Source organism: Protopterus annectens, chromosome 10.part0 (assembly GCF_019279795.1).
Source record: "Protopterus annectens isolate FY-2018-M chromosome 10.part0, PAN1.0, whole genome shotgun sequence".
In the NCBI taxonomy this organism is placed as follows: Eukaryota; Metazoa; Chordata; order Ceratodontiformes; family Protopteridae; genus Protopterus; species Protopterus annectens.
Window position 1 is genome coordinate 342,822,264 of NC_056744.1, and position 18,528 is coordinate 342,840,791.

At 41.7% G+C, this 18,528-nt stretch overlaps 1 protein-coding gene across 3 annotated transcripts in view; it reads left to right on the plus strand.

Moving 5' to 3' along the window:
- Nucleotides 1-205: 205 nt before the first annotated feature.
- Nucleotides 206-18,528, plus strand: part of SOAT1 (sterol O-acyltransferase 1) — a 1,410,727-nt gene continuing 1,392,404 nt past the window's right edge. The window contains exon 1 of one of the 3 annotated variants that reach the window (XM_044085246.1): nt 206-335. The gene's annotated coding sequence lies outside the window, so the exon portion shown is untranslated. Of the gene's footprint in view, nt 350-18,528 lie in introns of all 3 variants that reach the window. The other 2 variants (XM_044085245.1, XM_044085244.1) reach the window with 2 other exon arrangements.

Here is an 18,528-nt window from a genome sequence, read left to right on the forward strand (position 1 = left end):
TCCACCTTATTTCAGCTTGAAAGGTTACTCTCAGTCATTTCCAGGTGAGATGATGTCACAGAAGAAACGTGGTGTACGTCCCACTTCCTGCAGGGATAGCTGGCACTGCCTCACGCTTGCCAATATGTCATTCCATCGTATCCAGGAGTACCTCCTCCTGAGGCCCCGCCCCTTTCACGGGTGAGCTCCTCCCCTGATCTTTTAGTACGGTTACGTCACGATTGCCGGCAGTAGTGAAACAACGGTGGTGTGGAGGTTGATTGGAGGTGGGTTGTAGTACCAGAGCGGCGAACAAACTAACGGAATAATCCGAGGCAGCGGAACGGACGACTGAGGTGAGGACGGCAGAGTACGTGTCCTAGCCACGGTGCATCACCTAGCTGTACGCAGGGTCGTAGGAGTTTAGGGTCACAGGGTTGGGGGTTAAACATTTGGACTGTTTAATTTAATAATGGATCGTTCTAGTCCACGTGAGATCGTGTTGTGTAAGAGGTTTAAGTCTGTCTTGGCAGGTTGCAGTGCGTGTGAAGTCTGTCTTGGCAGGTTACAGTGTGTGTGAACGGTTAGTTTTACATTAGTGATGCTAACGTAACTTGAATGGTGCCCATTGTTGCTGCACGGAGCTTTGAAGGGTCCATGTTCCGATGATGCATCTCATGGTAGTCAAGGACCGTGTGTGTGTTTTCTGTTTACTAAAAGGCAGTCCCAGGTCACCCAGGGTAATAGGATTTAAATGATCGAGTACCGTTAATAGAAATGCACTGCAGGGCAGGCAGACCTGTTGTTCCTCCACACATTCAGCAGTGAAGGGGGGAGCTCAGCCTCGAACTTTGGGTGCGCGTAGTGCGTGGATTTGGCACACTTTAGTGAAATAAGACAGTCTTATTAGGAAGTAGTTTGTGTTTGGTTGTGATGTTTCTCTTGAAGTCCGGCATCACTTGAGAAGTGTAGGAGAGTGGCTCCGAACCCAGAGATAGAGCAGCGCCTGGCGCGACCCCCTGTTGAATTGGGGGTAAGGGAGCTCTTGATGATGACGGGAGAGAAGTGTTATGCCTCTGGGAAGGAGACGGGGACTAGTGAACTTATCAAAAGTCTGAAACACTTGTATATTTGAAAATCCATGTCTGCAGCCCACTGGTGCAGCTGCCTTGAACTGTTTTTTTTTTTCTTTTTTTAGATGTTATCTTAGGGAAGTGTTGAGCCTCCCCCTTGACACAGGAGTACGCTTTGGGTTGTGGACTTTGTGTGTGGGGCGAGTTGTTTACATCTTCATTCGGTCCATCTGAAGGTTTTGCAACCGTGCGATTTGCTTGGAATCCTTGCTGAACATAAAGTAGTGATTAATGATTTATGAGGAGGGTGCTATCCACACACACACACACACACACACACAGCTGAGGAAGGGAGAAGAAGTTGTCCTTCTCTTCAGATGTACACTGAACTTCAAGGCAAGTAGTGCAGACACAGCACTTCAGGAAAGGAAGAGGTACAGACTGCTTATTCAGCATTATCCAAACGCAAAGTGACACATTTTATGTCCATTATAATACCTGTTTGTTAACCTGAAGCAAGTTATTTGATCTAAATACCCTTTTCAGCCATGCCCTTCTCCTGAAGCATACAAAGTACATGCAGTTAAATCAAAGGAGGCATTGTTTGTAGTAATAGCAAATGTAATTAAGAGAATAGCTTGCTACATTAAAATAAAAAAAGGTCGATTTTATGTTTCTAAAGCATACCTCTCAAGTCTCCAGATTTTTGCCTCATATTTTTGATATTTTCCTCATAAAATTTGTGGTTTTCTGGCATATCACTGTAGACTGAAGTCACTAAGTATATCACACATTTGAGTTGTCACCTTTCTATTCTCCAGTAAATGGATGCTACTGCTAACACAAAGCCTGTTATTCTTGCAACTTTATAAAGTTTATAACAGCAATATTTAAAATCTTTTCCTCCGTTATTTTAGGTTTTGTCCCAGTTTCTTGTGGTATGTTCTGAAGAGTTATTCATTTGTTTGTACATGCATGCACACACACATAAGTCACTGAAATTATAGTGTAAGCCAAACTGTTAGTGGGCTTTGTGTATTCGTTTTTCTTTCCTGTTATAACCATTACATTTTGTTATGTTGTTTTAGGTAGTCTAGAAGAGATTCTGAAAGTGAATGAATTATTTTGGGTTTTACAGTTTGTGTCCTCCGCCTGATAGTGCACTACAGGTCTGTATAATATGAGGGAATCTAGACTTAGTGCAAGAATTTCTCTTCTTCCATTTAGGTACAGTAATAGTGCTATGAGTCGCTGGCTTTTTTTAAATGGTCTTATGAAAGTAGTGTCAGTGCTTCATGTAACTAAATTGCTTACTGTAAGCTGATGGACCCTTTCAGGGTCCTTTTTATTTTGTACATTTGTTAACTGGGTTAGTCTGACTGAGCCCAAAAAACCCTTTTTCAAAGGAGACCCAAGGAGAAAAGCTCCAGGAAAGTAATTAAAATATAAGAAAAAGCTAACAGTTCACGTTGTAAGATACTTAGCAGTACAAAAACAGAAAGATGTATACAATACAAAGATGTACAAGGCAAACGTACAGTATTTTGAGAATGCAGTAGCAATATATTTGAGAAATCTGGTTAGCATTAAGTATTTATTTTATTTAGTTTACATTTGTTTACCGGGAAAGTCCGACTGGATACATGTCTATTTTCAGTGGAGGCCCAGGGAGAAAAGCTCCAAAAAACCCATTCAGCAAACTTACATTTTTACTGTTTAAAACACAAAATAAACACAAATAAAAAGATTTGTACACAGATGTGACAAACGCAACAATCAGATATACACAAGCAAATTATTAAATTTTTGCTCAGATGGAAAATTCTAGACAGCCTTTTTAAGAATGATAGGGTATTGAATGCCTAGTAGGCTAACCTGGTAGTAGATCTAAGGAGATCATAGGCTATACAAGTTAAGAAACAAAGTGTAGGCAGAAGTGCTCCATGTGCACACGAGTGATGGTTAGAGTTTGTCTGGATTAGGACAAGGACATAGCCATTTTTTTTTTAAAGTACTGAATCAGACTTGAGGTAGAGAGGGTATTTACAAGGAATGTAGCAATGTCTAAAATAAAAAAATTCAGAGTAACAGCATGATGTCGTACAACAAAGATGCATTTAATAGCATAGCTATTAACCACAGAGAGAGTAATATATGTGGACAGTTTTATAAAGGAAGAGAAATGTGTTTTTAAATGCTCAAAGCTGTAGTTGTAAAAAGTACAGATGTTCTTACCCTGATGCTCTTTTTTTTTTGGGGGGGGGGTTAAAGTTGTTAATATCGTTTTATTCATAATCGTTTGACAATTGTCACTCTAAAGTTTTGTATGGAATAAAAGTAGTATTTGATTGGTCAAAAATATTAGGTTGTTTATTTGAGTTGATTTTTTGACCAAGTACAGTTGGGCTCATATTAGGACCATTTTCTACCACTTTCTGGGTCAGAAGGCAGAAGACATTTTTTGATTTACAAATTTTACAGTTTGTTGTTGAAGAGGGCGGCCACGGTGGTGCAGTGGTTAGCATTATCGCCTCACAGTAAGAGGTTCTCCGGTTCGATCCTCGGCTGGGGTGCCTTCTGTGCGGAGTCTGCATGTCCTCCCTGTGGTCGTGTGGGTTTCCTCCAGGTGCTCTGGTTTCCTCCCACATCCCAAAGACATGCTGTAGGTGGATTGGACACTCTAAATTGGTTCTAGGTGTGAGTGTGTGTGTGACTTCTGTGGAAGGTTGGGTGCCGGGCTGGCAACTTGACACTGTAAAACTCCACTGCCAATCATGAGTGGACAGATGATCCGCTGCGGCGACCCCTAACTGGGAAAAGCCGAAAAAAGAAGACAGTTTGTTGTTGAAGACTTAATAGTGTGGCAATGAATGTTTAAGTTAAACAAAATGTTTAGACTGAGCTTAACCTGCATAGGTAAAATAAGATGCTAATATTTCTTTTGTTTGCCCTTGTTTAATTTTAATGCACCAGGTAACTGCATTTATCCTCTTCATAGTTCAAAAAGAATAAATGGTTTAATTTTCAGTAAATAAGTGTGGTCCGTTTATACGATTTGAAGAGCTGTGTTGCTAAGAATTGGGATATCAGTACTCGGGGTGCCTTGTGGATTAAATAAAGTCTTTAGATGTGTAGTGTGGAAGGAATGATTAAGACAAAGCCGAAGAGAATTGTTAAGAACATGTAGCACATCTTAGCAAGCACACTAATCCACTATGGTTACCTTTGGGTTTTATGGTCTTATGTGGAGTTCTGTTGTCTATACTCATCATTTAGTTAGTCTGTCTGAATTCGTCTGTGAACCTGTGTTGTTGTATGTAACATCTCCCTTGTCTTCAAAGAAAGACTATGTTAATTGCTAAAAGTAAATTTGTCTTCCAAAGAGTTGGTCATCTTTGTAGCACTATTTTGACTTCAGCAAGGCAGTTTTTGGAGTTTTGGGATGTAAAACTGTAATCAGGGATAACCGTGAAAGTTCCAAAAATGGGAATTTTTGAGAACAGTCCATGCAAAATAATGTTTTGGTGGAGGAATGAGGGGTTTCAGGGAAGGCAGGAATTGAATGAGCTTTGTAATGTTCTGTGCAAAACATTATATGTGATGTATAATGTTTGCAACTGAAAAAGTGTCAATAGTGTTTGTTTCCATTGATATGGATGTTAAATGGTGTAAGCTGTACTTTGATAATAATGTTTCTTGTTAAAAAAAACAAAACAGTAACCGTGAAAGCTCCAAAATCTGTGCTGTCTGACCAGTGTTCATGAAGGTTGAGAGACGGTTTCTTTCTGAAACAACATGAAGTTTGGATGGGAAAATATGGGAAAACTTTCATGATCTATGTTAAAGAATCAAACGGAAAAAAGCCTTGAAGGGTGAATTGCTGGGGAAAAACAAGCACTGGCTAGCTACACTAGAGGGTGGATTTTTTTAAAGTTTAGTTTCATAGAGAAGTTAGTCTTGTTTGTGTGAGTCACGGTGCTTAAATCAGAGTGCTGCTCCCAAATCTCATTAATGTTGAATGCTGTGGCTGTTTCCGGATATGGTAAGGTATTGCTCAATTCTACTTGTCTCACTGAGTACCTCTGCAATGTCTAACATAGACTGTCTTTAGAATTCTGACATATTAGCTCACTCTTACCTGTTCAATGAAATCAAACACTGCTTTGTGGAACATTTTGAATGTAGACATATGTTATTAATATAAATGAATATTTCCTTTCTGCATCAAGGTATTCTATATTCTGTAGCTTCCTAGGGAGATCACTTGTCAAGCACATTCCATTATATCAAGATGTTGTTTTTTTTTTTTTTTTTAGTACAGTGAAGGTGCATATTGTAATTTGGGCAACAGAGCGTAGCTTGCTGGAAAAATAATCTATAATTTTGCAACATCAAAGTCCTGTATAACCTCTTTCTCACCAATAGTATCAAAAGCAAAATATTGATGACATCAGAGAGAGGATTTTGCTGGCGAGGGCTAAGGAGCATTATGTTTGTGTTGTCAGATAGCAGTGTGGATTGAGTAACAGTGATTTTGTAATTGCATATTCAGTTTAACCATTGTGGCACTTAACAGTGTGTTACAGGCAGTCATGTAGAAGCAGCATGTGTTTACATGGTTCAAGGGAACAAAGTTTGTAAGGTTTGATATGTTGTTGTTTTGTTTCTGTGACATGAGTACTTGACCCTTGAACCTTGGGTTAAAAGAATACAGTCTCAGTCCTAGTATATCTTCTAGGTGTGATAAAATAGGATTTGTTTACCTTGTCAATGAAATAACACTAACAGTGCCATCAATGACTTTCTAATTGCAACAGTTGTAGCCCGGTTTTATGAATGGGCTTTGGTTACTGGAAATGTGCCACAGGGGGCGAAGATGATATGAATTGGCACACAGGTGCACACCTTTCAACTTTGGCTTTATAGCATGTGTGAATGGAACCAGAAATTGCTATATTTATCCTTCTTACGAGAGATGATTACATAAACTTATTTTGCATCATTTTTTTAAACAAGAATGGATTACTTTGTTCATCTGCCTTCATTGTCATTGTCTTAGCATTGGTTGCCCCACCAAATAGCCTTCAGCATCCCTGTTTGCCCTCTGATGGAGCCAGAGTAGTGGTGTGACTGCAGAGCGATTGCAGAAAAGCAAAGAATGCCTTAGTGGGCTTTGTAAGAGCTAAGTACATACAAGCTAATAAACGGCGATAATTGTAGGCTTGTAGAGTACTATCTGTCGTATAGATACAGGAGTTTAATGGTAAAACAAAAGTAATGAGACGACCACGAACAGCGTTGTTATAAACAGGATCTTTGTGAAGTGATGGCACTTAAATTGACAACTTTTCTGAAGCAATTCGATACATTGTAGCATATTTACTAGTGTTTAATTAAATGTTAACTGTTAGTCATTGTTGTGGTTAATATTGTATACACTGGGGACATCACTTTTTGTGTTGATAACCTTTCAGTTGTATTGGTAGCTGGAAGTACAATCTAAACCCCAGGTTACCAGGGGCCTCCATTACTATGCTACTCCACAACTTCTAGTCGTATCTGGTGTATAGTTTTATACCTTGAAGTGCATTTGGGCCTAGTGTGTTTCAGGTCTCTTGTGTCATCTCTCTTGGACAGTGGTGTTTAAAAATTGAGAATGTCTTCCTAGGTTAAGGTTGATTATTCCTCTCTGTAGAAATTTGCTTTTGACTTTAAGCATAATGACTAAGAAAAGTTGCAGGGGTGGCGGGTGCGAGCAGGTGCTAGCAATCTACAAACCGTCTATATTAAAGTTGGTTGCTTAACTGGTTTAATGCCAACCAGCTGTTCTTCTCCAGGACACATCCGAGATGCCCTGTGATGTTTGTTTGTAGTTTGCATGAGGAAGAGTGGAGGGAAGTTAGATGAGGGACATGAGAAAATGCACAAGACGTGCTCAACCTCTTGGTACGAGAGCATGTTTGTCTACTGCTGTTTTGATCCTTTTGAAAGGGTGAGTGCAACTTTATAAACATTTTTAAGGTGTTCATGAATTTTATTGGTTGGTTAGTCTTACTGTAACTGGCGAAGTGAATGTGTGGTTTGCCTTTAGACTCATGTACTTTGTTTGGTTGAGCATTTTAAAAGATGAACCTGATTAGTAGCACTGGTGCCCTGTGTGTTTGCCATCTTTGGTGATTGCTGAGATTATAACCTGCATTGGGCAAGCAGGGAAAACAGAGCAGTATAACTGCATTTTCAACCTGCCGGAGTGACGAATCTGAAACAGTGAGACAGAAATAATTTGTACAGAACTGAATGGAATGTTTTTTTTCTTATGGTCCCTGTAGTACTTATAATGACATTTTGTGAGAGGAGCAGAGATGCGAGTCCTGGTTGTCAGAACCGTATCTGTCTGGTCACCTCCATAGACTTTCTTTCCTTATGGGAGTGGTCCATGGCTGAATCCCTCTTTGATCCTACAGGTGGGGCAGAACAGCCTCACTTTCATTATTCCCTGGCTTTGGGGTTGTACTTTGGCTGGGGAGCTGGTTGAATCCTGACCACCCCTCCCTCCTCAGGAAGAGAACAACCTTATAGTCTGCAGCTTCTTAAGCTTCCCACTCCCCTCTGTGAGAAATGAGGAGTGGGCATGAGATATGTGGCTTGAAGGAATGCACGTTTCTGCACACTTTTGTACCATCTCCATCACCCTCTGTGTTTCATTTCCCAAAGCTGCCTTCCAATTTTCCTTTATCTTTTCTTGCACCTTGTGGAGCACCCCTGAAATGCCCGTCTTTCTGTCCCTGTGGTGGTGTTCCTTGCCCCTTCATTTTTCAGTTGATGTGAGCTGTGAATTTGTATACGTTTTCTTTTCTTTTAGACACATGAATACAAAGGTGATGTGTTAATTCTTATCAGACCAACATAGATTTTTACACCATCACCCACAAAAATCTTCTGCCAGCCTTCTAATACTACTATACTTAGCTCTATTATTACTCCTTATAAAAACATCTCTTCCTTACGCTCTGCTACCAAGCTTCTAGCAGACTCCTATAAATCCAACAACAAAGCTGGGAACAGTTTGTTCGCCAGCTGTATTGCACCTGTCTGGAACAAGCTTCCAAGTGAATTTACTGCAATTACCTCTTTACATACTTTCAAGAAACATCTTAAAACGTTGCTTAATTCCCTATGGCTCTGCCCTTGTACTAACCTCGACTAAACTTTTTTTCTCCACTACCTTTTCCTTGACTTTCTAACCTTCACTAGCTTTCTACAGTTCTTTTGTTTTTCTCTTCTCTATGTATTTCACTGAGAAAGAAAAAAAAAAGGGGCACCGATTTGAACGTCTTTATTTTCCTTACAAAGTAATTCTATACAACTGCCCATTTGTAAATTTTTCCTTTTGTATAACAAGTGTAGTATCTACTGTCTTTTTGTAGTGCTTTTCTCCCCGGGCCTCTACTGAAAATGAACATGTATCCAGCTAGACTAGCCCGGTCAACAAATGTAAAATAAAAATAATAAAAATAGTTGGGGTTCAGACTATAACAATAATAAAAATAGTTGGGGTTCAGACTATAAGTAACAGTGTATCAGGAGTTAATAAGTTTGTTCCGAATACAGTGCTTTAATATCTCTTTGTGTCTAGGTGGGGAGAAAGGAGTGCATTATTTATTTTTCAGTGGGCACTTTAAAAAATTACCAGTGTGAGAAGCTCTGTTTTCAGCCAAGATTCTTAGAACTACAAGACTGGTGCTGTCCATATGCATGTGGTTGTGTGAGAGCGTGAGAGACTAAAAATGTAGAAGGCAGGGATGGTCACTTAACTGTAAAATTGAGTACCCTTGCTAAATGATGCATTAGAACTGGTGTTTTAGGGTAGAACACTCATCATTAGTTCAAGTCTGTTAGTGTAACAGTTAATAGGAAAATTTAAACCATGAAACATCATTCATGCCTGCTTCTTTGCATCCAGAGAGGCAAGTCCCTGGGTGCATTTTCCTTGGTATGATTCCTTATGTTTTTTGGGTTTATATTTTAATAAAAAGCTTCATAGGATTTGGGATAGCATGATGTGTCCACAGACCGTAATGGAAGTGTTTTCACAAGTTTAGATATTTTGCTGTCAATGTTTTCTCTGTTAATCCTGTGTTGTTTGGATCATTTCTAGTACTTACGTGAGCATGGGTTTTCTTCAAAACCATCTTCAACTAAACAGATGGTCGTCAGGTGTGTGAGATTGTACACCTCATGGGATTGGTGGCGCATGCGTCCTTTCCCTAATACTGTGCAATCTCTGAGTTATTATATGTAATTAGAATAGTGCAGGGGGGCACAGCCCCCTTCCCCTGCATGGGGGTTGCATGAGGTCTTGCTGCCTTGCTAAATTTTTTCCGTGAATTTTGCAGGTGCAGAGGTTGTTGCTCAGGACATGTGTAGTAGCGTGTTGATGTTCACGTGGTTGGTTTGTTTGGGTTTGTTGGATGAAATTCCAATGGCAATTTGCATGCGACTGTAATGATACTGGAGTCATTTTTCTTTTAACTAGAACTTAAGGACACATTTGTTGTCTCTTTTAAATTACCTTTTTTTTACCTTTATTGTTGTTAGATGGAACATGCTGAATCAGGAGCTGATCATATCTTTCTTCATTTACCCGTTAGGGTCACAGTCATAAAATGCTGTGCTTTAGCTTGGACCTAGCACCTGCAGAACCGTTTCAGGTTTCTTGACACGCACTTAGAATAAATAAATCCCTAGATGTTTGCATCCATTTTGTATGGAAAGGTTGGTATGTTACTTGGCGTGGCGTAAGGGATACACAGTAGATGCTCCCTGTCACTAGGTCATCTGGATAATTCCCAGCATGGTATTGACTAGTTGTAATTATGATTATAGCATCATAACACTTAGGATTATAATTTAGCTGGTTGTCACATTTGTTAGCACTTGCCCATTTTAAATGCGGCAGGTAATATCGGCATGACATCAGAGGTGAGATGTATTACTGGATGTACATAGTCTGTGACGAGTTACATAGTATTCATATTAATCATTACTTGCATTGGTTAGGACTACATCTGGTAAGATTTAATCTGTTTGCTACCAGTAAGAGTAGATATACAGAAGGTGTGGTAGGGGAGACCTATCCTATGGTAGTGTGGCCAAACAGCCCATCTCAAGTGACTTGCCGTTCACATGTTTTATCTTTTTGTCTTTTTGATAACCATGTGGATCACATGGATGGAAGCAGATGTGGTATACATGAATGTTAACCATCATTGCAATGAGGGGGGGGTAAAAAATACCTACGGATAACTGACATGGCCATAGAGAGAACATACAGGCTCCTCGCGAGCATTAACTGGTAATCACAATTTTGCTTCCCATCGTCCAGCTCCAAAGTTCAAACATTTACCACAGTTATTACCTTACTGCTTGTTTCCTTATTGAAGATGAGCAGTTAAGCCTGTGGGTTGCTTTAGAATAGTTTGGAGGTCTCTCAATTATTTATTTATTTATTTATTTATTTATTTATTTTTTTACAGAGTTTGGGGTCTTCAGCAAAGTAAATTGCTTTTTGTTTCCAGTTTATTCGTTCTTATTTGACATTGCAATGGTATGGTATAATATTTCTTAGAACTGTGGATGGAATATAATGATTGATAATGTTACCTGCAGATTAGAGATGAGGCACGTTAAGCAATAACTCTTTTTATAGGTTCATAGGAGATTATTAGGCTAATAGATTAAGGGTCCTTACAAGCCTAGACAATATAACCTGATTTTACTAATAAATGGGGCTTAGGGGCAAGAGGATTCATAGGCTCATAGGTGTGTACTAGGCTATTGGCCCTAGGGCCTATATAAGCCTAGCCAAAAAGGTACCCTGGCTTTCGCCACCCAAGAAAATTATTTTCCTGTGCCCCTGTCAAGCAGAGCCACATAAGTGATCCCCGGGGTGAATTTCCTATTTCCCATCCACTCATCAAGTTTTTTCTTGGAGTGCTAATGAGGAACTCTGTTTGACATAGATAGGTAGTCTGTTCCAGAGTATGGGAAGTCTCTGGGATAGGAATCTATCCCTCCAGCATGTTCTGTTTATTCTGGTGACAAGGTTTAGGTCCGTAGAGCGTGTAGCTCGGAAGGATTGGGATTTCTTTAAGTGGAGCATGTCCAACAGCTCTGGGTTTGACATAGCTTTGTATGTTAGGCAGAGATCGCCCCTGAGTAGGCAATATGTGACTGACTAAGCTGGAGTTTTTTGAGACTCTACGTAGAGCATCTGTTTGACACCAGTAATCCTCTTTGTGCGGTATTTCTGCAGCCTTTCCAGTTGTTGTAGATGTTTTGTGAGGAACATACCAAAAGGGACGTTGTACACTATAATGGGTCTAATGAGTGAGTAGAGGGGAACAATGACCTCTTTTTATTTTTTTATTTTTTTTTTAGATGAGAAACCTTTTGTGATGAGGTGTGCCACGTAGAAGGATTTCCTGACCATTGTGGTGATGTGATTATCAAAGGAGAGACTACTGTCCACCTGTGTCTCAAGGTCTCTTATCACACTTTCAGTGTTAAGTAGACTACCACCTATGTGGTAGTTCATGGGTACAGAGTTTTTACCAAAGGGGATGACAATGCACTTTTTGGCATTGAGCTTGAAGCCATGGCTTTGACACCAGGCATCTGTCTCCATGAAGCCCTTTTGTAGGATGGCCACATAGTTAGGAGTTTTAATTATGGCTCCTACTTTGCAGTCATATGCAAACTTAGTTAGCCAAAGACCTTCTGTGTTAGCCTGTACTTCAGAGAATTAGATACTAAACAGGAGAGGACCCAGGACTGTGGAGTCTGCTACTTTTACAGTGTGGGTTCTTTCAGTAAGCCAGTTGGCAAACCATCTTGTGACATAGGGATTTATACCAAGTTTAGTGAGTTTATCTATAATTCCAGAGAGGGGGGTGGTGTTGAAAGCCTTGGCGAGATCTAGATAGGCTGTGTGAACCACCTTACCCTCATCTGTGGCTTTTGTGACTGCTTCAAAGAAGTCTATCAGATTTAGGAGACATGATCTGCCTTTTACAAACCAGAACTGTGTAGGGTCCAGAGTTTGGAGATTACCAATGTCTTTGTTTATGTGTTCCTTGATGATACATTCCATGGCCTTGCAGACCAGGCTCATCAGGCTAATGGGGTGGTAGTTCCTGGGGTCTGTCATGGCTCCCCCTTTGTGGAGTGGGTTAACCATTGCAATGCGCCATTCAATGGGCACAAAGCCTGAGGTGAGGCTATGATTGAACATGGTACTTAGGTGGGGTGCCAGTTCATTTTGTAGTTTGTGTAGAATGTAGCGTGGGATGTTGTCTGGTCCCATGGATGCTGTGTTCTTGGCTTTGGAGAGTGAGGTTTTTACCTGTGCAGCTGGCATGGATTTGTGCCTGTGCATTGAGTATCTTACAGATTGCCCCTGTCCATAAGGGATATAGGTACTACCCCAGGTGGGAAACTGCATATGTAAATTTGATTCCCCATCCATTGATCCAAATTGTGTTTTGAAGAGAGCCAAGGAAGGGCTCTGCTTAATGTGAATGGGAAGACTGTTCTAGGGTAATCTGTTATGTAATGTGTGCACAGAACTGGAATAAGATATGTCTGTGATAGAGCTTTAAGCTCTGCAGTAGTATTTTGAAGAAGGGGTTGGTAGTAATGTAGCAAGCTGGGAGTCCTTTGTCGTGCAAGCATGCTGAGTAGGAGGAACAGAGAGGAAGTTCACCACGAGACTGTTCTATTGTGCGAGCATGCTGAGTAGGAGGAGCAGAGAGGAAGTTCCCAGTGAGACTGTTCTATCGTGCGAGCATGCTGTATAGGAGGAGCAGAGAGGAAGTTCACCACAAGACTGTTCTATTGTGCGAGCATGCTGTATAGGAGGAGCAGAGAGGAAGTTCACAGTGAGACTGTTCTATCGTGCGAGCATGCTGAGTAGGAGGAGCAGAGAGGAAGTTCACAGTGAGACTGTTCTATCGTGCGAGCATGTTGTATAGGAGGAGCAGAGAGGAAGTTCCCAGTGAGACTGTTATCACACACTGAAGTAAATTTCTGGTCACATTTTACTTTCCTCCATATGAATTGTATTTATTACACTAGGTGTCTACTGATAAAATTGATTCTGGCTCATTTCTGTTGCTACAGAATATCAGTTTGGGAATACCTGAGGGAGGGATCATAAGGAAATGGGAAGACCTCCCAAGGAAATACATAGTGGGAGCTACAAACTGCAGCAAAACTGTCATGTTTTCTGTGTGCCTTGCAGGCCTCTGAACGTCCCACCTGAGTTTAACATCTGTGCAGCTGTTGGTTTACCAGACACCTTGATCCTGTATTCAGCCCCAGTTTATTTTTTTATATATACTTCTGGGCAGCTACTTGTACCAGGGAATGGCCCAGCAATGGCTTATCTCTCTCCCACTCCCCAGGGGTAGGTGAGCAAAGTCATACCCCCTTCCCCTCCTGGGCAGCCCTCTGACACTTGGGAATCTAATCATACTAGATCACATACGGATGTACTGCCTGTACGAGACGGGACCGTCCTCTGAGAGACATGGCTTCTAAATGGGACTGGGTCCTGTAACTAAACCTTGTTTGCCCCTATAATTGTGTTTTGGTTTCACATGTATCCGTCCCCTAAACATAGCTTTGTCTTTCTGTTAAACTAGAAACAAAAAGTGCACAGTCACACAAACTAATAAAAATAAAAAACGACCTCTGCCACTCAGAAAACACGAAAAGGAACGTAAAACTTCAGTTACCGCTTTCGTCAACAAGACTTCATCAGAAATGTAAAAAAACATATTGCACACAAACTTCTTTAAATACACTGGTCATTAATTAAACATAATTACATAAGCAGCAGTCAATTATCCAATCAAATATGTATAACCAAAAATTACAATGGATAAAATAAATTAATGGGCTGTTCTTTCACATACACCCTACGGTCTTTAAAAAATATTTAATATTTATCGCATCATTTAATCCCGGGGGTTTGTCGGCTCTTAGATTTATTTGCCATTTGGTCTCCCTTTGTTCTAAATAATTTTTAAAATTACCCCCTCTGAGACTTAAGTCTACCTTGTTCCAAGACTGAAAATAAAAAATGTTTAAAACTTGTACTAAGCTCTCTCACTCAACTCAGTACTGGCATAACCAGTCAGGAGGAGAAGGAAACCACACTCACTACAATTCCAGTCTCACATAGACCTACCACGACAGCAAACCAAACACATAATCACACAAAAACATACTCGGAGGCTCTAAATAAAGATCTGCCGAAGCAGCAGAGACCTCCAAAGCAGACACCCAAGCAGCCGCTACCCCAAAACAAAACACGTGCAACACATATCTCACAAAGCCAGTGTGCCGAACAGTCACAGCCCTTGAGACTAAACAACACACCTGATACACTTGTAATAGGTGACTCTATCGTCAGGCACACTGACGTCCCGCTCACCAGGCTGAACAAGGAGAGGGTCACGGTGAGCAGCCTGTCGGGCGCTAGGATCCGCCACATAAAACAAGCACTCGGGTCACTCCAAGGCAAGTACAAATATGACTCAGTCATTATCCATGCTGGTGTGAATGACCTGAGACGTACCTCCCTGGACTACATGAAAAGAGACATAAAGGAGCTCTCTGAGCATGTAGCCCAGGCCGGTATGACCCTGACCTTGAGTAGCATCTTACCCTCACCAAGAATGATGCCACAATATGAAGACAAGATGATCAATTTCAACAATTGGCTTAAGTACTGGTGTCATTCAAAGGGGATCCAGTGCCCGTCAGCTTGGGATGATATGCTCGACAAGCCACAATGCTTCACTAGGGACGGCTTGCACCTGTCACCCCTGGGCTTTCGGATATTGGCAAAGGCTCTTGCTACCCCATAGTGCCTTTTTAGGCAAGGCTCAAAAGACAAACCCACCTCCATAGGTATCACAAGGGATAAGAAACTAAGAGTAATGCTACTCAACGCCAGAAGTCTAAACCTCAAGATGCACACACTCGAAACTCTCCTTAGCATGGAGAACATCGATATCTGTGCAGTAACAGAAACCTGGTTCAGGGCTCCCGAGAGCACCCCAGCACTACCAGGTTATACCTCATACCATGCTTTTCGACCCCAAAACTTGGACGAACCACAAAGGAGGGAGTATCGATATTCATCAAAGATACCCACACCTCCATGTTGGTGGCAAAGCACGAAGCATCAGAGACTATCCATGTGCAACTAACAGTGGGTAAAACTGCCTTCCAGTTTATAGCCTGCTACAGACCACCCTCCCAAACCCAGGAACCCCACTCGTCCTTCTTGAGAACACTGGAAAATATGAAAGTCTCTCCAAACACCATTATATTGGGCGACTTCAACTACCCAAACATAGACTGGGAGCATTATTCTAGCTCCAACACCCTAGCCCAAAGGTTCCAAGAATTTATAAACTCAAATGCTATGGAACAACTTGTTACCACTCCCACAAGAGGGGAAAACATACTGGACCTGATCATCACCAACATGGAGACTCTATGCTCCAGACCAGAAGTGTATCCCTCACTGGTAAGATCAGACCATAAACAAATCTCACTGGATATTCACATCCCGACCCCACCCCCTGCCCAGAAAACCACAGTGAAAAACTTCTCTAAAGCAAATTTCACACTCCTCAAAACTGAGGTGGAATCCTTCAAAGCCCCCGGGCCTGTGGAAAATATGGCCCAGACCGCAGAATCCTTTATAAACACGTTCATAGGTTCATAGGTTTATACTAGGCTATCTGCCCTAAGGCATTTATAAGCCTAGCCCAAATTATTGTGGCTTACACCACCCCTTATATGAAAAAATACTGTGCCCATTAGTTTGTTGTGCCTCTGTCCAGCAGTGACACAGAGTTGATTCCTGGGGTAAACCTACGATCTCCCATCCACAGGTCTAGATTTCTCTTGAACAGAGTCAGCGAGGTGCTCTGCCTCACATGGACCGGGATTTTATTCCACAGCATAGGGAGTCTCTGAGTGATAAATCTATCCCTCCAGCACGTCCTATTTATATCCGTGCTAAGGTTTAAGTCGCTTGCTCTAGTGGTTTTGGTGGATTTGGATTTTTGAGGTGGAGCATGTCCATTAATTCCGGGTTGGACATGGCCTTGTATGTCAGGCACATGTCACCTCTGAGCAGACGGTATGCGACTGAATAGAGCTGGAGTTTCTTCAATCTGGCAGCATATGACAGATTTTGGAGTCCCTTTATCCTTTTGGTGAGGAACTTTTGGGGTCTCTCCAATTGCTGCAGATGTCGGGTGAGATACATCCCGAATGGGGCATTTTACTCGATCATTGGTCTGATAAGTGAAGAGTACAGGGGAACAATGACCTCACTAGATCTGGATGTGAATCCCTTCATGATCAGGTGGGCAATGTAGAAGGTCTTTCTAACCACTTTAGCAATGTGAGTGTCAAAAGAAAGGCCACTGTGAATCTGGGTCCCCAGGTCCCTGATAACCTCTTCTGTGCTTAGTGAATTGCCACCTATATGGTAGCTTGGGGTTACCTTGTTTTTTCCGAAGGGTATGACTATACATTTTTGGCGTTTAACTTCAGGCCATGGCTCTGGCACCAGCTATCTGTTTCCGTGAGTCCCTTCTGAAGGATATCCGTGTCCGATGCACTTTCCACTATGGCGCCCAGTTTGCAGTCGTCTGCAAACTTTGTCAGCCAAAGGCCTCCCATGTTGGCCTGTACTTCTGAGAAGTAGATGCCAAACAATAGGGGCCAAGGACCGAGCCTGTGGGACACCACTTGTGACCGGCTTGGAGTCTGACACAGCGCCAGCAACTCTAACCCTGTGGGTTCTGTCCTTAAGCCAGTTTGCAACCCATCTTGTGACATATGGGTTTACATTTAAGCTGGTAAGTTTTTCTACAATACCCGAGTGGGGTATTGTGTCGCCTTGCAAGGTCAAGGTAGGCTGTATGGACTGCCTTTCCTCATCAATGGCCTTGGTGACTGTTTGAAGAAGTCAACCAAGTTCAAAAGGCATGATCTTCCCTTGACAAAGCCAAACTGGGTCGGGTCCAATGTCTGCAAGTCCCCTATATCTTTGTTTATGAGCTCCATTATGATCCTCTCCATAGCTTTGCAGACTAGACTTGTTAAGCTTATGGGGGTAATTACCAGGGTCCGTGAGGCACGCCTTTGTGGAGTGGGACCACAGTTGCCGTCGCCACTCCTTGGGCACATATCCTGTGGTAAGGCTGAGATTAAACAGCTGCCTTATGTGCGGGTTTAATTCCTCATTTAGCTCATGTAGCACACAGCCGGGGACACCATCCGGTCCCATTGATGCTGTGTTTTTAGCTTTAGAGAGCAGCTATCACCTGCGCATTTGAGATGTCCGGGAGGCTACACTCGGCTGGGATAGTTATCTCTCCTTTAGGAGAGGGGGGTGAAGTTTGCACTGAACATGTCTGCCAGTATGTTGGCAATGTCTGTGGGTTCAGTGATTTTTGTATCATTTTGGACTAATTCTGAGCATATCTGGGAGTTTCCACCCAGGTTCCTAACATAGCTGAAAAAGCCTTATGATTGTCCTTTGAATCCATGGCAATTTTTCTCTCAAAATTGGCCTTAGTTGATTTTATGAGTGCTCGTATTTTTTTACTAATAATGATCAGGGGTGACTTCCCTTTTATGGATTTTGTTCTATCATGTAATAGCTTTCTCCTCTTATTGTAAAGTTTGTTAATGGCTGGGGTCCACCAGACTGGATGTTTGCCCTTTGTGGAAAGAGTCTTGGTTTTATTTGGGATTGCCTGATCCATGCAGTCCTGGAGGTGCATTCTATGAACACCTTCAGGAATGCATGGATCATGCGATCCCAAATAAAACCAAGACCCAATCCTCCAAAGGCAGACGTCCTGTCTGGTGGACCCCAGCCATAAACAAACTATACAATAGAAGGAGGAAGCTACTAAATGATAGAGCAAAATCCCAAAAAGGGAAGGCATCACTGATCAATATTAGCAAAAAATCTGCACATAAAATTGTCTAAGGCCAGCTTAGAGAAAATTGCACAGGACACTAAGGATAATCACAAGGCTTTTTAGTTATGTTAGGAACCTGGTAATTCAGATATGCTCAGAATTAGTCCAAAAATACACCGAACCCACAGACATTGCCAACATCCTAGCTGACAGGTTCAGCAAACTCCACCAAAAGGGCAAATATCTATCCCAGCAGAGTGCTCCCCCCGACATCTCAGATGCTCAGGTAAGAGCCGCCCTTTCCAAAGCAAAAAACACAGCATCAATGGGACCAGATGGTGTCCTGGGCTGTGTCCTACATGAACTCCAAGAAGAGCTAAACCCAAACATAAAACTACTGTTCAATCTCAGCCTTACTACAGGATATCTGCCCAAAGAGTGGTGTACAGCAA